General features: G+C 42.2%; 1 protein-coding gene and 1 long non-coding RNA gene across 7 annotated transcripts in view; one reads left to right on the forward strand and one right to left on the reverse strand.

Annotated features, from left to right (window-relative positions):
* The window catches only part of LOC117068680, a 42,289-nt gene extending 36,739 nt beyond the window's left edge, over positions 1-5,550 (forward strand). The window contains exon 3 of the long non-coding RNA XR_004431204.1: positions 5,460-5,550. This is a non-coding gene — a long non-coding RNA (uncharacterized LOC117068680). The remainder of the gene's footprint in view (positions 1-5,459) is intronic.
* NCOA6 (nuclear receptor coactivator 6) overlaps positions 1-24,257 on the reverse strand; it is a 119,778-nt gene that overhangs the window by 92,416 nt on the left and 3,105 nt on the right. Inside the window, exon 2 of one of the 6 annotated variants that reach the window (XM_033186178.1) lies at positions 7,831-7,897. The exons of the other annotated variants lie outside the window; for them this stretch is intronic. The gene's annotated coding sequence lies outside the window, so the exon portion shown is untranslated. The remainder of the gene's footprint in view (positions 1-7,830; positions 7,898-24,257) is intronic. 6 annotated transcript variants of the gene reach the window in all.

Below are 24,257 nucleotides of genomic sequence, written 5' to 3' on the forward strand. Positions count from 1 at the left end.
CCTGAACAGACCAGTAACAAGTAACAAGATCAGGTGAAACACTGTCTCTACTAAAAATACAAAAGTTAGCCAGGCATGGTGGCACATCTACTCGGGAGGCTGAGGCAGGAGAATCACTTGAACCCAGGAGGCGGAGATTGCAGTGAGCCGGTATTACACCGATGCACTCCAGCCTCGGCGACAGAGTGAGACTCCATCTCAAAAACAAAACAAAACAAAACAAAAAACAAGATCAAAACTATAAGGAAAAGCCATAATAAAAAGAAGCCTAGGATCCAATGGCTTCACTGCTGAATTCTACCAAACATTTAAGGAAGAACTAATACCAATCCTACTCAACCTATTCCAAAAAATAGTGAAGAGAATAGTTCCAAACTCATTCTGCAAGGCCAATATTACCCTGATACCAAAAAGAAACATCAAAAAAAGATGATAAACATCGATGCAAAAATACTCAACAAAATACTGCAAATCAAATTCAACAACACATTAACAAATCATTCATAGGCCGGGTGCGGTGGCTCACGCCTATAATCCCAGCACTTTGGGAGGCCGAGGCAGGCAGATCACCTGAGTTCAGGACTTCAAGACCAGCCTGGCTAACATGGAGAAACCTCATCTCTACTAAAAATATAAAATTAGCCTGGGCACAGTAGCTCACGCCTGTAATCCCAGCACTTTGGGATGCCGAAGTGGGCGGATCATGAGGTCAGGAGATCGAGACCATCCTGGCCAACGTGGTGAAGGTCTGTCTCTACTAAAAATACAAAAATTAGCTGGGCGTAGTGGTGTATGCCTGTAATCCCAGCTACTTGGCAGGCTAAGGCAGAAGAATCGCTTGAACCAGGGAGTTAGAGGTTGCAGTGAGCCGAGATCGCACCACTGTACTCCAGCCTGGCAACACAGCAAGACTCCGTCCCCCAAAAAAAAAAAAAAATTGGTGAAAATATAAAAATGAAGTAATACTATGATCATATATTGGTTACATATTAAAATATATCAGTTCATGAACTGTGAAAGAACTAAGCAAAATATAGGTTTAATTATATATTTACATTATTTAAAAATTTTTGCAGGTGGAAATGCACATGAATTGAAAGGCAAAATGCAAGTTGAGAATTATATATTTTTGTTTGTTTCAGTTTGTTGAGTCAGGGTCTCACCCTGCTGCCCAGGCTAAAGGACAGTGGCACAATTTCCAGCTCAATGCAGCCTTGATCCACCAGGCCCAAATGATCCTCCCACTTCAGCCTCCTGAGTAGCTGGGCCCAAGTGATCCGCCCACCTCAGCCTCCCAAGTAGCTGGGCCTACAGGCACACACCACCATGCCTGGTTAATTTTCGTATTTTTTGTAGAGACGGGGTTTTATCATGTTGCCCAGACTGGTTTCCAACTCCTGGGCTCAAGTGATCCACCCACCTCAGCCTCCAAAAGTGCTGGGATTATAAGCATGAGCCACCATGCCCAGCGATTTATAAAATCAGAAATAAACATAATCAATGATAAAAAAGCTTGCTACACTTCGTAAGTAATCAAAGAAAAACAGGCCAGGCATGATGGCTCACACCTGTAATCCCAGCACTTTAGAAGGCCGAGGCAAGTGCATCACTTGAGGTCAGGAGTTCAAGACTAGCCTGGGTAATATGGTGAAACCTCATCTCTACTAAAAATACAAAAATCAACGGGGTGTGGTGGCCTGCACCCATAATCCCAGCTGTTTGGGAGACTGAGGCAGGAGAATCACATGAACCCAGAGACAGAGGTTGCAGTGAGCCAGTACGGTGACACTGTACTCCAGCCTGAGTGACAGAGCAAGACTTGGTCTAAAAAAAAAAAAAAAAAAAAAAAAAAACCAGAAAAAAACAGAAAGTGAAATGTGTCTTTTGTCATCAAATTGGAAAATTTAAAAATTAAATAATTGTGGCAATGGTACAATGAAATAGATTAACATTTACATTTTGCTTAAATATAAGCAAACAGAAATAACCTTAACATCTTAACCATAAGCTTAACAATCTAGGAATTTAATCCAATGAAATAACTGAAAATGTGGTCAAAGATTTATATTCAAAGAAGTTCATCACGGACGGGGGCAGTGGCTCACACTCGTAATCCCAGCACTTTAGAAGGCTGAGGCGGGAGGATCACTTGAGGTCAGAAGTTCGAGAGACCAGCCTGGCCAACATCGTGAAACCCCATCTCTACCAAAAATACAAAAAATTAGCTGGGTGTGGTGGTGCACACCTGTAATCCCAGCTACTAGGAGGCTGAGGCAGGAGAACTGCCTGAACCCGGGAGGCAGAAGCTGCAATGAACCGAGATGGTGCCCCAGCCTGGGTGACAGAGAGAAACTCTGTTTAAAAATAAAAAAAAAAAAACCTGACGAAGTTCATCGCAGCTTGGACAACACAGTGAGATTCCATCTCTACAAAAGTAAAATTTAGGCTGAATGTGGTTGCTCACGCCTATAATTCCAGCACTTTGGGAGGCTGAGGCAAGCAGATCACCTGAGGTTGGGACTTGGAGACCAGCCTGACCAATATGGTGAAACCCCATCACTACTAAAAATACAAAAATTAGCCGGGCGTGGTGGCAGGCCCCTGTAATCCCAGCTATTCAGGAGGCTAAGGCAGAAGAACCATTTGAACCCGAGAGGTGGAGGTTGCAGTGAGCCAAGATTGTGCCACTACACTCCAGCCTGGGCGACAGAGGGAGACCCTGTCATAAATAAATAAATAAGCAAGCTGGGTGTGGTGGCACACCTGTGGTCTCAGCTACTCAACAGGCTGAGGTGGGAGGATCGCTTGGACCTGGGAGAGGTTGAGGCTGCAGTGAGCCATGACTGCACCACTGTACTCCACCGTGGATAACAGAGTGAGATCCTGTCTCAAAAAAAAAAAAAAATTCATCAAAATATTCTGTTGATGGTTCAACAACAGAAGTGGTTAAACAATTTAAATATACTCAAATATTGCTTCCCATTGAGACTAATGTTTTTGAGAATACTTAACATCATGAGAAATATTTACATTTTAAATATAAAATATATAAAACATGTTATTTCAGCTTTTTTTCAAAAAAATGATTTTAATCACACATAACTGTACACACATATGGGGTACAGTATAATATTTTGATACATGTATACAACGTGTAATAATCAAATCAGAGTAATTAGCACATCCATCACCTCATTTATTATTTGTGTTGGAACATTCAACATCCTCTCTTCCAGCTATTAGAAAATATACAATAAATTATTTTTATTTATAGTCATCCTACAGTGCTAGAGAACACTAGAACTTATTAGTCCTATCCAGCTATAATTTTGTATCCATTAACCAGTCTCTCCTTTTTACCCTTCCCGCACTCTTCCCAGACTCTAGTAACCACAGTTATACTCTCTACTTCTTGTAACTTTTTTTTTTTTTTTTGAGACAGTCTCATTCCGTCACCCAGGCTAGAGCGCAGTGGTGCAATCTCAGTTTACTGCAACCTCTGCCTCCTGGTTTCAAGTGATTCTTGTGCCTCAGTCTCCCTAGTAGCTGGATTTTCAGGCACGCACGCACTACCATGCCCAGCTAATTTTCTTGCGTATTTTTAGTAGAGATGGAGTTTCGCCATGTTGCCCAGGCTGACCTCAAACTCCTGGGCTCAAGCGATCCACCCACCTTGGCCTCTCAAAGTGCTAGGATTACAGGCGTGAGCCACCACACCTGGCCTATTCTACTCTCTACTTCTATTGTGATCAACTGTTTTAGCTTCCACATATAAGAACATATTTTACCTTTCTGTGCCTGGCTTATTTCACTTAACATAATGTCCTCCAGGCTGATGCTTGTTGCTACAAATGACAAGATTTCATTTTTTTATGGCTGAATAGTATTCCACTGTGTATATATACCATATTTTCTTTATCTAGCCATGTACTGATGGACACAGGTTGATTCTCTATCTTGGCTATTGTGAATACTGCTGCAATAAACATGAGAATGCAGATATCTCTTCGACATACTGATTTCCTTTCCTTTGAATATATAATATTAGCAGGATTGCTGGATCATATAGAGCACAGTGGCGTGATCTCGGCTCACTGCAACCTCCCCCTCCCAGGTTCAAGAGATTCTCCTGCCTCAGCCTCCCGAGTAGCTGTAATCCTCCCGGGATTACAGGCGCCCGTCACTGTGCCCAGCAAAATTCTGTATTTTTAGTAGAGATGGGGTTTCACCATCTTGGCCAGGCTAGTCTCAAACTCCTGACCTTGTGATCCACCTGCCCCGGCCTCCCAAAGTGCTGGGATTACAGGTGTGAGCCACTGTGCCCGGTCCAGTGGCTTTTTGAGGAACTGCCATAACTATTTTCCATAATGGCTGTACTAATTTACATTCCCATCAACAGTATAGAGTAGTTCCCTTTTCTCCATCTTTTTGGTAATAGCCACTATTTTAACTGGGGTGAAATAGTATCTCATTATGGTTTTGATTTACATTTCTAGATGATTAGTGACGTTAAGCAGATTTTCATATACTGGTTGACAATTTTACATTTTCTTTGGAGAAATGTCTATTCAGATCAAGTACCCAATTTTAAAATCAGACTGTTTTTCTGCTGTTGAAATATTTCAGGTCCTTGTTTATTCCAGATATTAATCCCTTGTCAAATGAATAGTCTGCAAATATTTTCTTCCATTCTGCAGGTTATCTCTTCACTGTTTCCTTTGCTGTGCAGAAGCTTTCTTAACTGGATATAATCCTATTGGTCAACTTTTGTTTTGTTGCCTGTGCTTTTAAGGTCTTATCTATAAAATCTTTGTGCAGACCAATGTCCTGAAGTATTTCCTCTATGTTTTCTTTTAGTGGTTTCATAGTTTCAGGTCTTACATTTAAGTTTTTAGCTCATTTTGAGTTGATTTTTGTATATGGTGAGAGAGAGGGGTCTAGTTTCATTCTTCTCCATGTGGCTATCCTGTTTTCTCTGCACATTCATTGAAGAGACTGTCTTTTTATCAATGTATGTTTTGGGTGTCTCCGTTGAAAATCAGTTGGCTGTAAATGTGTGGATTTATTTCTGGGTTCTCTATGGTGTTTCATTGGTCTGTGTGTCTGTTTTTATGCCAGTGCCATGCTGTTTTGGTTACAATAGTTTTGTATACTTTCAAGTCAAAAAGTGTACTGCCTCCAGCTTTGCTCTTTTTGCTCAGGATTGCTTTGACTACTCAAGGTCTTTTGTGGTGCCTGCCATACAAATTATAGGATTGTTTTTTCTAAAGAAGTCTGTGGTAGACAGACTCGTAAAATGGCCACCAATTACTCCAGCCTCCTGGTGTTCATGCTTTTGTATAATCTCTTCAGTCTAACTATGGACTGGCCTAGTGATTTGCTTCTAACTAACAGACTATGGCAAATGTGATAGATGCCACTCCATGATTATAAAAAAATTGTGACTTCCATCTTCCTAGGAGACTTGCTATTCCCTTCTCAGCTCTGTGATGTTGAAGAAGCTACATGGAAAGGAATTCAGAGCAGCCTTCAGCCATCAGCCAGTGAGAAACCAAGCCCTATCCCTTCAGGAAGAAAATTCTGTCACCAACCAAGTTAGTTTGGAAACAGATTCTTCCTCAGCCAAGCACTAAGATGAGACACCAGCCCTGGCTGACACCTTGACTACCTCCTGTGAGAGACCCTGAAACAGAAGATCCATCTAAGCTATGACGATTCCTGACCCATGGACACTCATGCCATAATAAAAATATATGTTGTTTTAAACTGCTAAATTTGTGGTAATCTGTTACGCAACAATAAATAACTAATGTACCCTACATGGAAATCCTGCTGAATAAACTGCCTGGCAATTTCCTTTTTTTTTTTTTTAATTTTTTGAGACGGAGTCTCGCTCTGTCGCCCAGGTTGGAGTGCAGTGGTGCGATCTCAGCTCACGGCAAGCTCCACCTCCTGGTTCATACCATTCTCCTGCCTCAGCACCGCCCCCCTCCCCGACCCCCTAGTAGCTGGGACTACAGGTGTCTGCCACCACGCCTGGCTAATTTTTTGTATTTTTAATAGAGACAGGGTTTCACCGTGTTACCCAGGATGATCTCGATCTCCTGACCTCATGATCCTCCCTCCTTGGCCTCCCAAAGTGCTAGGATTACAGGCGTGAGCCACCGTGCCCGGCCTTTTTTTTTAGTTTTTGTTTTTTTATAGAAACAGTGTCTTGCTGGCGGGGCCTGGTGGCTCACGTCTGTAATCCCAGCACTTTGGGAGGCCGAGGAGGGTGGAGCACATGAAGTCGGGAGTTCGAGATCATCTTGGTCAACATGGTGAAACCCTGTCTCCACTAAAAATACAAAAATTAGCCGGGTGTGGTGTCAGGTGCCTACAGTTCCAGCTACTCTGGAGGCTGAGGCATGAGAACCGCTTGAACCCGGGAGACGGAGGTTGTAGTGAGCCAAGATGGCACCACTGGACTCCAGCCTGGCAACAGAGCCAGACTCTGTGTTGAGAAAAAAAAAAAAGAAACAATGTTATGCTATGCTTGCTATGTTGCCCAGGCTGGTCTCTGACTCCTGGCCTCAAACGATCCTCCTACCCTACCTTCCCTGGAACTCTGCCCAGCCAGGATCCTTAAATCAAATTTAAGGATTTAAGGATTCTTAAATCAAATCACAGTGCTGGAACTGTGCCCAGCCAGGATTCTTAAATCAAAATATTTTTCCCTTTATTTATAAATATTTATCCAAATATTTATGGGGGGAAAAAAGTCACAGATCACATGGCGGCCAGTTCTGCTTTAGCTAGCAGTGGTTCCCAAACTTGTCTGCGCTTTTTTTTTTTTTTTCTGAGTCAGAGTTTCACTCTTGTTGCTCAGGCACGAGTGCAATGGTACAATCTTGGCTCACTGCTACCTTTGCCTCCCGGGTTCAAGCGATTCTCTTGCCTCAGCCTCCCGAGTAGCTGGGAGTAAAGGCATGTATCACCACGCCTGGCTAATTTTGTATTTTTAGTAGAGACGTGGTTTCTCCACGTTGGTCAGGCTGGTCTTGAACTCCTGACCTCAGGCCTGCCTCGGTCTCCCAAAGTGCTGGGATTACAGGCGTGAGCCATGGCGCCCAGCCTTGTCTGCACTTTAGATCATCTTGGGATCTTTTAAAAATTCCAAAGTCCAGGCCATACTCTCAGGGCAATTAAATCACAATCTGCTGGGGAAGGGAAAGAGACAAAGGCATCGGTTCTCCAAGCTCCACAGGTGATTTCAATGTGAAGATAGGTTTGGGAAATCACTGAGCTAGAGTTTTATCTGTGTGATCAAGAAAAAGTTAATTTAAGATGACACAGAGAGAGGGGCAGCTGAATGAAAACAACTATATACACCTGCCCTTCTCTGAGATTGTAAGGTAGCCTTGATTTCCCCCTGCAATGTTATGAATTCTGAAAACATCAGCGAGAAGGCCAAATAAATGCTTATTTTCCTTTTTGGATTTATCCATGCCTCCATTCGCCTCCAGAATTATCGACAACTGAGAAATTCACCTTTTCATCTTTTCTTGGTACTTTTCATGGAACCAATAAAGAATTCTGCCATATTACATGTATTCAACATAACTAATAAGACTGACTCGAATGCTTTTTTATTAAGCAGATCTTATGTAATTTAGTCAGTTTTGATCCAACCCACACGCCAAATGCAGCTTGCCAAAGTAAAATACCCTATGGACATTAGGATCAAAATGCCTCATTTTTAAAAAGTAAAGTCTATTTGTAATCCAATCCTTTAAGTTGAAATTAGGCCTTTTAAAATTGAATTTCACATATTCTACAGAATCAACAGACCTGCTTAAGAACCTGACCACTCTCAGAAAAGTTAGTCAGTAGGACCCCTTTCCATTCCTCCCAGGACCTAGACAAAAAAGAAAAAGGGCAAGAGGAAGAAGAGAAACATCAGAAGAAAAGACTAAATATAAACCCAATAAACCTATTCAAAATAAATTTTTGTGATTGACCAAATTCCTTCTCTCTACCGCTGTTTCTGCTAATTTTACTCTAGAAAGAGTTGTAAAAGGCCAGGTGCTATGGGTCATGCCTGTAATCCCAGCACTTTGGAAAGCCAAGGTGGGTGGATCACCTGGTAAGGAGGTAAGGAGTTCGAGACCAGCCTGACCAACATGGCGAAACCCCCATCTCTACTAAAAATAAAAAAAATTAGCCAGGCATGGTGGTGCACTCCTGTAGTCAAAGCTACTCCGGAGGCTGAGGCAGAAGAATCGCTTGAACCTGGGAGGCAGAGGTTGCAGTGAGCTGAGACTGCACCACTGCACTCCAGCCTGGGTGACAGAGCGAGACCGTCTCAAAAAAAAAAAAAAAAAAAAAAAAAGGAGTTGTAAAAGACAGATGACTTATCCACAATCTCGAGTCCAGTGGCTTCTATTAAGGAAAGCTTATAATCATCAAAGAGGCTCAATATACTTTTGAAATACCCCGGTACTGGTTACACAAGTGTGTTAATTTTATAATTCATTAACCTTATAATTTGTGTGCTTTTCTTTGTATGTTACACATCAATTAACACGTTTTTACAACAGATACATTTGTCCTGGGCAGAATCTCTGAAAGATTCTAAGTAAGCAGGTATCAGAAATAGTCAAGGTTACATGACTTGCCCTAGGTCACAGATGCAGTTAGCTACAAATGAAGTCCTTCATAGCTCTTTCCTACTCTTTCTGTTATAAATTATAAATATGTTGATATTATTATACTTTTTAATTTAACATTTACTTTCCTACTTAGACTCTGAAAAAAAATAAGTATTACAAGTGAGAACTGCAAAAAAGTAAACAGAAAACACATGTCCTGGTTTCATAACTGTGCACTATTGAAGCTGTTGTACCATCCATATGAGGAAATTAAATAAAGCCTAACGCCCATGCAACCATTTCTTAACCTCGATATCCTTTTTTAAATGCTTTCAATGTAGACATATGTCAAACTATTAGTACAAACTGTTAGTAAAATCAACTGTGTACCTATTCAGATAGACTAGCATTATTTTTGATATGAAAATATAGGGTGATAGAATCGAAAGAAGGCTAGGCTGAGCATGGCAGAGTGGCTTTTAGTCATGGCTGTCCCATAAAGTTGTTTTATGATTTAGGGCAGGATATAATCTCTCTGAGTCTAAAAGTGTTAAAATGAGAGGATGGGGCCAGGCGCAGTGGCTCACGCCTGTAATCCCAGCACTTTGGAAGGCCGAGGCGGGCGGATCACTAGGTCAGGAGATCGAGACCATCCTGGCTAACACAGTGAAACCCCGTCTCTACTAAAAAAAAAAAAACCAAAAAAAAAATTAGCCGGGCGTGGTGATGGGCGCCTGTAGTCCCAGCTACTCAGTAGGCTGAGGCAGGAGAATGGCATGAACCCGGGAGGCAGAGCTTGCAGTGAGCAGAGATCGCACCACTGCATTCCAGCCCGGGCAACAGAGCGAGATTCCGTCTCAGAAAAAAAAAAAAGAGAGGATGGAACACCAGAGCCAGGACTAAAAAGAATCTCAGGTTTCTTCCAGATTTAAGAAAACTCAAGGACTATTTAAAAACAACAACAACAACAACATATATATACACTTTTAAAATGCATTTTACAAATGAATATCTCTATTCAAATATGTTTAAAGTAGCTTTGTAAAATAAAAATACTAGAATTCCTCTGGCAACTGCTTCATAAATACAAACATATTCTTCAGCTTGTATCAAATGCAAACCTCTGATTTGTTGTCTAGGTGCAACAACCTCTCCCTCTCAGTTGGCTAATAATAACATGTTGATTCTTTATCATCATGAGACTCCTGCATGCATTTAAAAAACTTCATATTATGAAACAATTTCAGATTTACAGACATGAGTTATTTTTATGGGAAATATGTATCTCTGAATATGTAACAGAAGTCTCTCTTAATTTCTTTTTTTTTTTTTTTTTTGAGACGGAGTCTCGATCTGTCGCCCAGGCTGGAGTGCAGTGGCCGGATCTCAGCTCACTGCAAGCTCCGCCTCCCGGATTTACACAATTCTCCTGCCTCAGTCTCCCGAATAGCTGGGACTACAGGTGCCCGCCACCTTGCTCGGCTAGTTTTTTGTATTTTTTAATAGAGACGGGGTTTCACCAGGTTAGCCAGGATGGTCTCGATCTCCTGACCTCGTGATCCACCCGTCTCGGCCTCCCAAAGTGCTGGGATTACAGGCTTGAGCCACCGCGCCCGGCCGTCTCTCTTAATTTCTAATCTACTGTAATTTGAAAACTTTTGATGGATGCATTTATCTAACTACCCTTTACCAACTACCTACTAGCACTCTGCTAGGCACTTTGCTATTCCTGAAGTTAATTGAAACAACATTATTTCATGAATGCCTCAATCTGAATATGACACTTATAGTACTTAAAAAATTAAGTTGGCCTTGTAACCACATAACCTTAAATGTTTCAGGATAACTTATAAGACATTGTTAAAGTGTCTAAACAGTTAAATGCCCACTGTTAAAGACGATTTGCCTAGGCATAACTATTAAGATCCAATTTCATCCTTCCTATACCCTTTCATGAGATACTTACAAAATTATTTCATGCTGGCTGGGCATGGTGGCTCACACCTGTAATCCCAGCACTTTGGGAGGCTGAGGCAGGAGGATCACAAGGTCAAGAGATCGAGACCAGCCTGGCCAACATGGCGAAACCCCGTCTCTACTAAAAACACACACAAAAAATTAGCTGGGCATGGTGGCATGTGCTTGTAGTCCCAGCTACTTGGGAGGCTGAGACAGAAGAATCTCTTGAACCCAGGAGGCAGAGGTTACAGTAAGCGGAGATCGCGCCACTGTACTCCAGCATGGCAACAGAGGGAGACTCCATCTTAAAAAACAAACAACAACAACAACAACAACAACAAAAAAAAAAACACAACTATTTCATGCTTCCCAGCTTCCTATTCTCAGATCTGGGGCTCCCAAGGGAAAATTTGTACAGCCCTCCAGCCAAATCAGAGAAACTTAGTGCTCTGAAGGGATCAACAAAATGCCCGTCAAGGCGACTGGCATTTCAATACAACAACCCTGGTTTGCTCTTGGTAGGGATAATAGACTATTTAAGGGATTAGGGAATATTAACATTAATTTTTAAACTTCAGTCCTAACTTCTTAGTACAAGAAACAAAAGATAAATTAGTAAAACATGAAACTTGAGATTTCCAAAACCACTCATTCCAACACGTATAATAAGCATATTATAAACTGTAAGTCAGAGCCTCAATGAGATTTTTCCCATCTTGTTACATACCACAGTAGGCACATAAAATAAAATATAGAGAAAACTACTTTATACATCATGTTCTAATTATGAACACCACCACACTCTCAATCATAAGAAAGCTATGGTCAAAAAACAACACAGGTTAGGAGCATCAATCCTCTAATCCATGATCTAAATATACAAATGACAGTGAGAAACTGACCAAATTCTACAACATCCACAAAACAATTTTTAATATTCCCTAAAAATAACTGGAGAACCTGAACAGAGTAAGAACCAGAGCTTAGCAATAATCTGGTCCAATATCTTCAAGGAACAAACAGAAAAATCAAGGCTCAAGTGAACAATTTGTCCAAAGTCTCTCAGAAGTAGGAAAGTCATTTCACATGTTATATAATGAATGTTATCTTGCCATAAGACACTGATGAAAGACAACTTAAAGAAGTCTTTCTGCTTCTGTTAGGTTTCTCTATGACAAGAATCAAATCATGCCATCTAGGTTCTAGTCAGGGAGGTCCTTAGGCCATCATTCTCAGAATTAGCCAGTGTTTCTTCTCCCTTATCTTAATATGTTCATAATGACAATGCTGTCAGGATTTTTGTTTTGCTTTGCTTTATGCTCTTGTAATTGTTGCTTTTTTTTTTTTTTGAGACGGAGTCTTGCTCTGTCACCTAGGCTAGAGTGCAGTGGCGCAACCTCAGCTCACTGCAACCTCCACTTCCTAGGTTCAAACGATTATCCTGCTTCAGCTTCCCGAGTAGCTGGGATTACAGGCACATGCCACTGCACCCAACTAATTTTGTATTTTTAGTAGAGACAGGGTTTCACCATTTGGCCAGGCTGGTCTTGAACTCCCGACCTCAGGCAACCTGCCCGCCTCAGCCTCCCAAAGTGCTGCGATTATAGCCGTGAGCCACTGCGACTGGCCAACTGTCACCTTTTAAATCAAATACTGAAGCCCTAAGACCAGCTTTCAGGTCTTGCAGCTACCATTTCATCATTATTCATAACCCAGATGAATACACTGACTGTGCTTAGCAAACCTCCAGATGGAACAGTATTACGTGGATGTACCAGTATTTTCAAACAGAGAGCATTCAAATGACTTGGTGCAATTAGGATAGCATTTTTTCTTTTCTTTTTTTGAGACGGAGTGTTGCTCCGTTGCCAGGCTCGAGTGCAGTGGTGTCATCTCAGCTCACTGCAAGCTCCGACTTCCAGGTTCACGCGATTCTCCTGCCTTAGCCTCCCAAGTAGCTGGGACTACAGGCTCCCACCATCACACCTGGCTAATTTTTTTGTATTTTTAGTAGAGACGGGATTTCACCATATTAGTCAGGATGGTCTCGATCTCCTGACCTCATGATCTGCCTGCCTCAGCCTCCCAAAGTGCTGGGATTACAGGTGTGAGCCACCGCGCCCAGTCAGGATAGCATTTTTTTGAAGTTCAAAAGAGATCATTTAAAAACTAAAAAATTGGGCCAGGCATGGTGGCTCACACCTGTAATCCCAGCACTTTGGGAGGCCAAGGCGGGCAGATCACGAGGTCAGGGGATCAAGACCATCCTGGCTAATGCGGTGAAACCCTGTTCCCTATTAAAAATACAAAAAATTAGCCGGGTGTGGTGGCAAGCACCTGTAGTCCCAGCTACTTGGGAGGCTGAGGCAGGAGAATGGCGTGAACCCGGGAGGCGGGAGCTTGCAGTGAGCCAAGATTGCACCACTGCACTCCAGACTGGGTGACAGAGTGAGACTCCATCTCAAAAAAAAAAAAAATTGAATATTGTGCTTACCCATAAACAATAAAGAATACATAATTTTTTTATCAGAAGAAGAAATTTAATGGCAAGATAAACTGTTTCATTTATGCTAAAAAACAAAGAAATCTCTACCCAATTTGCAACAAAGAGAAAATAATATTATAAATGAATAATACAAAAACAGAAATAAAATCTAGAAGAGGCCATGCATGGTAGCTCACGCCTGTAATCCCAGCACTTTGGAAGGCCAAGGCAGGAAGACTGCTTGAGGCTACAAGTTTGAGATCAGCCTGGGCGACACAGAGAGACCTCACTTCTACAAAAAAATTTTTTTTTTTTTTTTTGAGACGGAGTCTCGCTCTGTCGCCCAGGCTGGAGTGCAGTGGCCGGATCTCAGCTCACTGCAAGCTCCGCCTCCCGGGTTCCCGCCATTCTCCTGCCTCAGCCTCCGGAGTAGCTGGGACTACAGGCGCCCGCCACAGCGCCCGGCTAGTTTTTTTGTATTTTTTTAGTAGAGACGGGGTTTCACCGTATTAGCCAGGATGGCCTCGATCTCCTGACCTCGTGATCCGCCCGTCTCGGCCTCCCAAAGTGCTGGGATTACAGGCTTGAGCCACCGCGCCCGGCCAAAAAATTTTTTAATTATGGCCAGTCACTGTGACTCATGCCTATCATCCCAGCACACTGGGAGGCCAAGGTGGGTAGATCACCTGAGGTCAGGAGTTGGAGGCCAGACTGGCCAACGTGGTGAAACCCTGGTCTCTATTAAAAATATAAAATTAGCCAGGCTTGGTGGCGCAACCCTATAATCCCAGCTACTAGGGAGGCTGAGGCAGGAGAACTGCTTGAACTCAGGAGGAGGAGGCTACAGTGAGACGAGATTGCGCCATTGCACTCCAGCCTAGGAGACAAGAGTGAAACACCATCTCAGAAAAAAAAAAAAAAACAAGCTGGGCGCGGTGTCTCATCCCAACACGTTGGGAGGCCGAGGAGGGTGCATTGCTTTAGGTTGGGAGTTCCAGACCACTTGGCCAACATGGTGAAACCCCTTCTCTACTAAAAATATAAAAATTAGCCAGGCATGGTGGTGGGCACCTGTAATCCCAGTTACTCGGGAGGCTGAGGCAGGAGAAACGCTTGAACCCACGGGGCAGAGGTTGTGGTAAGCTGAGATTGTACCACTGCACTCCAGCCTGGGCAACACAGCGAGACTCTGTCTTAAAAAACAAACAAACAAACAAACAAACAAACAAGACAAAAAAAAGGCTCATATTGGAGATAACTGGAGAAAGATTTAATTTTGGATAAAAAATTACTGTTTTATTAGATGTTAATAATGGTATTGTGTTTATGTAGAAGAATATCCTTACTTGTAAGGAGATGGCGTGCTAAAATATTAAAGGGATAGTATCATGATATCTTTATTTTTAAAAGGTTTAACATAATAAACGTTATTAAGCATATGACAACATGTTGAACATAGATGGTAGGTATAAAGGTGGTTCACTCTAACTGTTATTTCTGGGGCTTTTTGTATGTTTGAAAGTTTTTTTTTTTTTTGAGACAGAGTCTCGCTCTATCGCCCAGGCTGGAGTGCAGTGGCGCGATCTCAGCTCACTGCAAGCTCAGCCTCCTGGGTTCACGCCATTCTCCCGCCTCAGCCTCCTGAGCAGCTGGGATTACAGGCGCCCACTACACGCCCGGCTAACTTTTTTTTTGTATTTTTAGTAGAAATGGGGTTTCACCGTGTTAGCCAGGATGGTCTCGATCTCCTGACCTCATGATCCGCCTGCCTCGGCCTCCCAAAGTGCTGGGATTACAGGCGTGAGCCACCACGACCGGCCTGAAAGTTTTAATAAAACATTTAAAACATCAAAAAAGCCCACAAAACTGAAGAACTGCTATTATACTAGAAGAAAAAATTTATGAAATTCAATCTGAACTAGTAGCTAGTGGCACTATAAACTGGTAGTTGTTCTAAAGAATAATCTGACAATGTGGCTAAAAAGTGATAGCCTCAGACCTAATCAAATCATTTTAGGGAATATATTCTAAGAAAAAACTGGAAGAAAAAGATTTCTAAAAAGATGTTACAGCACTACAATTTAGAACTGTAACATAGGGCTGGGTGTGGTGGTTCACTCCTGTAATCCCAGCACTTTGGAAGGCCGAGGTGGGCAGATCACGAGGTCAGGAGTTTGAGACCAGCCTGGCCAACATGGTGAAACCCCGTCTCTACTGAAAATACAAAAATTAGCCAGGCATGGTGGCGCACGCCTATAATCCTAGCTACTCAGGAGGCTGAGGTAGGAGAATTGCCTGAACCCGGGAGGCGGGGGTTGCAGTGAGCTAAGACCATGCTACTACACTCCAGCCTGGGTGACAGAGTAAGACTCCATCTCACGTGGGAAAAAAAAAAAAAGAATTGTAAAATAGGAATAAAAATGAACTGAAAATCACCCTAATGCCAAATAACCAGAGTATTTTAAACTTTAGTTGTTATATATCCATTAAAAATGATAAATATAAAGACGTGTGGAAAAGTACGTCAATATATTGCCAAATGAAAGACTAAAAAAACCTTTATATGAATTAAACTAGTAGAGACTGTATGAACATGAAAATGACTCAGAAGTTATGTATTTGCAGTAAACATAATTTTTTTTTTTGTTTTTTGAGACGGAGTCTTGCTCTCGTCAACCAGGCTGGAGTGCTATGGCATGATCTTGGCTCACCACAACCTCTGCCTCCCAGGTTCAAGCAATTTTCCTGCCTGAGCCTTCCAAGTAGCTGGGACTACAGGCGTGTGCCACCACACCAGGCTAATTTTTGTATTTTTAGGAGAGATGGGGTTTCACCATGTTGGTCAGGCTGGTCATGAACTCCTGACCTTAGGTGATCCACCCGTCTTGGCCTTGCAAAGTGCTGGGATTATAGGTGTGAGCCACAGTGCACAGCCTTAAACGTAATTTTAAAAATTTCATGGGGACACATGCTATTAGAGGAAGTATAAAACAATGCAAATATAAAATCAGGAAGAATGCCTAGGCACAAATAAAGAAAAGCACCTGAGGGCTATTTCTGACCACAATTTGAATGAATATTCACAATTTAAATACCGTCCTATCATGGACAAGGCCAACATAGCTACCATTAAAAAGACAGGCTGAGCAAGTGGCTCATGCCTGTAATCCCAACACTTGGGGAGGCAGGAGTATCGCTTAAGCCCAGGAGTTTGAGACTGGCCTGGGCAACACAGGAAGACCCATTCTCTACCTCACCACCCCCACCAAAAAAAAAAAGCCAGGTGAGGTGGTGAACACCTGTAGTCCCACGTGTTCACTCAGGAGACTGAGATGAAAGGATCGCTTGAGGCTCGGAGGGTGAGGCTGCAGTGAGCCACGATCACACCATTGCACTCCAGCCTGGGTGACAAAGCAAGACTCTATTTTTTTCAAATAATAATAATTTAAAAATAAAAAGACACAGAAAAAGAGCATATCGTTAACCTGGACAATACACAGTCTTCCTCAATTCTATTTGTTAATTTAAAACTATACTCAGTTTTCTTCAATTCTTTCCAGTATTTTTTAAAATTATGGGAAAACTGAAGAAGGTTCAGAGAAAAACCAAGAGGTAAAGAATGGGATGGAAAAGAAGTAATTTTGAAGAACGGTCTGAAATCAAATGAAGTGTGACAAGACTATTAACACTGAAATATCGATGGGGAGGCTTCTGAATGGAGACCCTGAAAAGCTGATGTATCTCTCAATGCCCACAGATGACTCACCAAGAAGAGAAGGCTAACAAAATCCTCAAAGTTTGTTGTTTTACAGAACAGAGATTTCTTTACTGTGCCGGCAAAAGTTACCGGCATAGGCAAATGAGGGAGGCTGGGTGTCTTAAGTCATTGACCATCTATTTTTCTACCGGGTGTTTACTTATCCATGATCACCTGATCATATTAGAATGTCTCTAAAACTTGACTCAGTTACTCAAAGCTTGAATCAATTATCTACCATTTCAAAATTCTGCAGTGCCATCCTGCTCCCACACACTGCTCACTCAGCAATATTCAAATGTCTTAGACCTGCCATCCAGGGATCCAAGAAAGTACGCTGGCTTCACTTCTCCACAACTCCTCAACACACCAGCAAATCAGACTTCTGAGTATTTCATTACCTAAATATTCCTTACATTTTCCTATGTCCACCATTCTTTTGGTTACTCTCTCCTTAACCCCACTTGCTGCAATCTTACCCTTCCATTTTAATAAATTTTAATTTAATGCCTCTATGTTATCTCAAACACTACCTGTTTTGTGTTGCATTGTAGCCCCCCATCCCACCCCTGCCAAATACGTTAGTCCTAACCCTCAGTACCTCAGAATGTGACCTGATTTGGAAATGGAGTTGCTGCAGATGTAATCAATTAAGATGAAGTTACTGGAGTAGGGTGGGACCTACTAGTGTCCTTATAAGGGAAATTTGGACACAGAGACACACAGGGAAAATGTCATGTGACAACAGAGGCAGAAATTGGAGTGATGCAGCTACAAGCCAAGGAGCAACAAGAACTGATGGAAGCCTCAGCCGCCCAAGTAGCTGGGATTAGACACACATGCCAGCAGGCCTGACTAATTTTTGTATTTTTAGTAGAGATGGGGTTTCTTTTTTTTTTTTTTTTTTTGAGACGGAGTCTTGCTCTGCCACCCAGGCTGGAGTGCAGTGGCCGGATCTCAGCTCACTGCAAGCTCCGCCTCCCGGGTTTACGCCATTCTCCTGCCTCAGCCTCCCGAGTAGCTGGGACTACAGGCGCCCGCCTCGTCGCCCGGCTAGTTTTTGGTATTTTTTAAGTAGAGACAGGGTTTCACCGTATTAGCCAGGATGGTCTCGATCTCCTGACCTCGTGATCCACCCGTCTCGGCCTCCCAAAGTGCTGGGATTACAGGCTTGAGCCACCGCGCCCGGCCGAGATGGGGTTTCACTATGTTGGCCAGGCTGGTCTTAAACTCCTGAACTCAAGTGATCCACCCACCTTGGCCTCCTAAAGTGTTGGGATTACAGGCACGAGCCAGCTACTTGGGAGGCTGAAGCAGGAGAATCACTTGAACCTGGGAGGCAGAGGTTGTAGTGAGCCAAGATTGCACCACTGCACTCCAGCCTGGGCAAGGGAGTGAGACGCTGTCTCATTAAAAAAAAAAAAAAAAAAGCAGCTGGGTGCAGTGCAGTGGCTCACACCTGTAATTCCAGCACTCTGACAGGCCAAGGCGGGTGGACCACCTAAGGTCAGGAGTTCGAGACCAGCCTGACCAATATGGCGAAACCCCGCCTCTACTAAAACTACACAAAAATTAACTGGGCATGGTGGTGTGCACCTATAGTCCCAGTTATTCGGGGGGCTGAAACAGGAGAATCACTTGAACCCAGGAGGCGACGGTTGCAGTGAGCCAAGATCTCACCGCTGCATTCCAGCCTGGGCAACAGAGTGAGACACTGTCACAAAAAAAAAAAAAAAAAGAAAGAAAGAAAAGAAAAAGAAAATGTACATAAATGGGTACTATTGAACTGATATTCAATAGATTCAATATCAGTAAAGGAGCTGATTAATGGGAACTTTTGTTGCCTTTGTGTATGGGGTGGGGAGTTGCAGCTGGTTAATGCTAAATATAAACTGAAATATCTATTTAAAGTATGAATACCCTCTGAATTTGGTGCTCATTAATATTAACTGATATAGTTAATTTATTAACTGATAATGAATATTGTAACTGACATAGAATACACAATTCATCATAAGGTAAAGGTGTGGTCCTGGCCTTCTGCTTTATTGAGCTTGTATATCAAATAAAGCATATGACCAATCCTAGGGCTGCATTACTACTGTCATCAAAGCCATAGTATTTCATTTGTGTATACATCTAAATACAACTCTAGTTATTTACTAATTAATTCAGAATGTTTATTGAGCTCCTAGGCAGCCACTTTACGTCCTTTTTAGAATAAGGTGAGGTAGAAAAAGATCACATTTTAAAAAATAAATGAATATGACAGACATCAAAATAGGCAGACACTGGGGCCGAAGGGAGGGAAGAGGGAAGGCAGAGACGGACAACAGCCCAGTCCTAAAGGAGCACCCATCCAATCTAGTGAAAAGTAAGAGAGTAAACTAGCTCCATACCTCTCCTTTCTCCCCATGCCGATCCTACACTTCACAATCAGGCTTCCTTTCCTAATGTACAGTTTTCATGAGATCACTGGCGAAAAACATTCGATGACTTTCCACTATTTAGTCAATCAAGTCCAAACTTCCCAGCTTGGAATAGAAATGGGGATTCAAAGCCTTCCATGATTTGATTGTACGGTATGCAGAGATAGGAAGACAAGCTTTGAAATTAGACTACCTGGACTCAAATATTTTCTGTATCAATTGTTAGCTCTCTTCCTCATTTTATATGTAAAAAGGGATTAAAAACCAGTGCCTACCTCTTCAGGTTGTTGTAAGGATTAAGTAAAATGCTACTTATGAAATGCTTAGCACATTATCTTGCAAATAGTAAGCATGCAAAAACTGTGAGCCATTGACCAGGCATATGGCTTGCGCCTATAATCCTAGCAATTTGGGAGACCAAGGCAGGAGATCACTTGAGTCCAGGAATTAAAGACTGCCATGAGTTATAATCACACCACTGCACTCCAGCCTGGGCAAAAGAGTAAGACCCTGGTTCTATTTAAAAACAAAACATAACAAAACAAAAAAAACCTTATCCAAAGCACACTGGGGGAAAAAAAAGCCACTACTATTATTAATTTTTTTAAGTTTTATTTATTTATTTTAGGTTTTATCTATTATTGTTGCTGTTGTTCATCTCCATTTCCAGCCTTAATTCCAACAACACCCTTATAACAATCTTGTTTTCCAAGCAAAGTGGACTCTTTACCATCTCCTAAATACCCACCTCTGTGCTTATGCTTTCACTCAGCCTGAAAATACAGCACGGTCTCATCTCCAAGTATTAAGATACTAACTATTCTTGGCAGTTTCATTCACAGGCCACCTCTTTCAGGTATCCCAGCTCAGGTATTCCTCAGCATACAAACCTTGGCTAGATTCATCCTGGTATCCTGCAGAGTTCTAGCCAGTTTCCAGTATACATGGTAGGGCTCAATAAATATTTGAGAAAATAATACCTGTATTTCCTTTCTCCTCCAACCACTCTCTTGGATAAGAGCTCCATATTACAAGTAAAAAGAGTTCTTCTAGAGTATTTCATAAAGCTGGCTGGCTAATTTTCTATCACCAATGTGGTAATTTTCTAATACAGTATCTAACACATAGTAGATGCCCAAATATTCAAGGAGCTAAGCTGAATTTCACCTCATCTTTTAATTTCAATTATCATTCTATTCATTATGATCAAGTATGGCTCATCCTTAGAAATAGATTTTAGTATTTACTTGCCCACAAACTCATCTGTCAATTTCCGGCCATCCTCCCCCATCCCAATATGTCATTTATTGGTTTGGGGGGGACAACATTCAAAACCTCAGTAAAGAAATAATCAGAAAATTAAATGTCTACAGGGCCATAAAAACAAACAGCAGGCCAGGCGCAGTGGCTCACGCCTATAATCCCAACACTTTGGAAGGCCGAGACGGGCGGATCACAAGGTCAGGAGATCTAGACCATCTTGGCTAACACTGTGAAACTCCATCTCTACTAAAAATACAAAAAATTAGCCGGGCATGGTGGTGGGCGCCTGTAGTCCCAGCTACACGGGAGGCTGAGTCCGGAGAATGGCGTGAACCCTGGGGGCGGAGCTTGCAGTGAGTGGAGACCGCGCCACTGCACTTCAGACTGGGCGACAGAGAGAGACTCCGTCTCAAAAACAATAAAAAAAAAAACAGCAAAGCAAGAGAGCAGTGCAGACTATGGAGAACTAGGAAACACATCCCACCTAAAAGTTTCAGCTGGTTACTGCTATAAGTGAACATGGGCTTGCTGTTCACAGATCTTCCAATTTTTCAAGGTTAAGTCAGAAACTCAGAAGTCTGTGTACATTTTTAAGACATTAAAAATACTGTGTAAACCAAACAAAATATGTATACAGGTCAAATCCAACCACAGGTTGCCAGTTTGCAACCTCTGCTACAGAAGTTCTCTGCAAAAGTGATGGCATGAGAAGAGTTCTATCCTAGCAGATAATCTAAGGCAGCCCCTAAAACTAAGCAGCTTCTTGGAAGCATCTCCTGTAACACTTAGCCCAACTCAACCATTCTGATTGACCTGAAAACCAAATTAATTTGACAATTTAATTAAGCAAAGTGAGCCCCTACTCTGTACCAGGTGCTGAGGAATCAGAAATGAACAGTAGTGCTAAAGAACACTTAGTATTTATTGAGCATATTCTAGATGTCAAGCACTATTTTACATGTTATGTATACTGACTCATTTAATCCTCACAAAACCCTATGAGATTACTATTATCCTTAAAGATGAGGAAACTGAGGCTCAATGAAGTTTTATTTGTCCAAGGTCACACAATCAGCAAGCAGCAGTGCTTAATAAGGACCTCAGACAGACTCCACCAAAAAAAGCTCACAATTTGAAAGCAAGCCCCATTCAATAAATGATGCTGGGATCACTGGTTATACATAGGGAAAAAAAATGAAACTGGACCCTACCTTACACTACACATAAGAATCCATTCCAGATACATTAAAGATCTAACCATTGAAAACAACAGAGGGATTCCAGAATATAAAGAATAATTGCAGACTGGGCACAGTAGCTCACACTTGTAATCCCAGCACTTTGGGAGGCTGAAGCAGGTGGATTGCTTGAGCTCAGGAGTTTGAGACTAGCCTGGGCAACATGGCGAAAACCCACCTCTACAAAAAATGCAAAAAGTAGCAGGGCACAGTGGCGCATGCCTGTGATCTCAACTGCTCCAGGAGGCTGAGGCGGGAGGGCTGCTTGAGCCCAGGAGGTTGAGGCTGCAGTGAGCCGAGATTGCACCACTGCACACCAGCCTTGGCGACAGAACGAGACCCTGCCTCAAAACAAAACAAAGAATAACTGCAAATCTTGAAGGAAAAGATTGATAAAAGTTGATACTAAAATTCAGAACTTTTTAACAAATGACACCTTAAACAGATTTTTTTTAATAAGCAACAGGCCAGGCGCAGTGGCTCATAACTGAAATCCCAGCACTTTGGGAGGCCAAGACAGGTGGATCACTTGAGGTCAGGAGTCTGAGACCAGCCTGGCCAACATGATGAAACCCCATCTCTACTAAAAACACAAAAATTAGCCAGGTGTGGTGGCACATGCCTGTAGTCCCAGCTACTTGGGAGGCTAAGGCAAGAAAATCACTTGAACCTGCGAGGCGGAGGTTACAATGAGCTGAGATGGCATGACTGCACTCCAGCCTGGGTGACAGAGCAAGACATCATCTCAAAAAAAAAAAAAAAAAAAAAATTTAAAATAAGCAAGAAACTGGGAAATCACATCTGTAATACCTATCAACAACAAAGGATTAATAATCAGAATCCATAAAGAAATATTTTATAAAAGACAACTTAGTAAGAAAAATGGCAAAACAAGCCCGAGCATTATCTAATCTGTGTAAAGCTGGCACTACCACAGTTACCACACAGTACACTCCAGAACAATAGACCTTGCCATCACTGACTGATATAAATATTCAGGGGTCTGTGTTGTGCTGCAGGTACACAGTGCATGGGTAATCCAGCCCAAAGGCCAGAACCAAGACGCTTATTCATTCTCCATCATCATATAGACATTGGATGGCAAATTAGAGGTTGAACATCCAACCCTCAGACACATAGAACAGGGGTTGGCAAGTGTTACCGTAAAGAATATTTCCAGCTTTGTGAACTGACACAGCACATCTCTGTCATGACTACGCAACTCTGCTATTGGTACCATAAAAGAAGATAGGGACAATATATAAATAAATGAGTGTGGCTGTATTCCAATAAAACGTTATTTACAAAAACAGATGGTGGGCCAGATTTGACCTATGGACCACAGTTTGTTGACCCCTGACATAGACAGTTGTGCTATTTCTACACTACAGGTAGGATACTTCCCACATTTTCACCTGTCTTTTATGTCTGCTGACACCTCTGATTTCCTTAACCAAAACTACACCACACTTGACAGCAACTCTATTATTCTGCCAAAAAAACCTTTTCGCCCTTATTATCAATGAGAATTCTCCCCTTATTTTCCTTTCACTTTTTTAAACCTCTTTTGACAGCCACCACCCCAAACCAGAAATCTAAAAAACTCCTCCCTTTTACCATTCACAATGTCAATCGTCAACACCTGCAAATTCTAACTCCGATCAATGCCCACAGCCTCTGCCTTAGTTCAGATCCTCATTACTTCTAACTGTGCTCAATGCCCACAGTCTCTGCCTTAGTTCAGATCCTCATTACTTCTCTGGTCTTTGGTCTACCCTCCTTCCAAAGAACATCCATTTACCTCCTAGAAATTAAACCTCCACCCCATACTCCCCTTCTCGAAGATCTTGCATGCCTCTCTCAGCTGAGGTTTCAGTCCAAACTCCTTAGCAAGGTCCTTCACAACCAGGTTCCTAACATGGTCTTCCTAGTATCGTCTCTGGCCATGCTTTCACACACATTCTATGCTCCAGCCACATTCAGTTATAAACACATTCCCTGAAAACGTGTCTTTACCTGAAAGGCCCTTCTCTCCATTTCACTGGCAAACTCCTGTATCTTTCAGGACACATCTCAAATGTCACCCCTTCACAATACCTTCCCTGATTCTTTGAGCAGAGATACACCCATCTCTGTGTCCTTACAACGTTTAATAACTCTTCTTTGGTGTCGACCATCCTGAACTATGATTGCTCATATGTCTGCTTCACTCATAGGGCTGCATACCCAAAATGAAGTGACTCTGCCTTAAAGACTTCTGAATCTACAGAGCCCAGCATAATGCTTGATATGCAGTTAATGCCTTGAGGCACAGTAAATGTTTGCTGAATGGAAGACATGCCTGGTAATAGGAGGAGGGTTTCTTAACCTGGGGTTCACAGATAGGAGTCTATAGATAGGACGTCAGTGGGGTTTGTGAACTTGGATAGGAAAAAAAATCTCTTTTATTAATCTCTAACTGAAAATTATTATTCTATTCAAATATGAGTGTAGGTA

This window comes from Trachypithecus francoisi, unplaced genomic scaffold, assembly GCF_009764315.1.
Source record: "Trachypithecus francoisi isolate TF-2019V2 unplaced genomic scaffold, Tfra_2.0 Lachesis_group21, whole genome shotgun sequence".
Taxonomy (NCBI): domain Eukaryota; kingdom Metazoa; phylum Chordata; class Mammalia; order Primates; family Cercopithecidae; genus Trachypithecus; species Trachypithecus francoisi.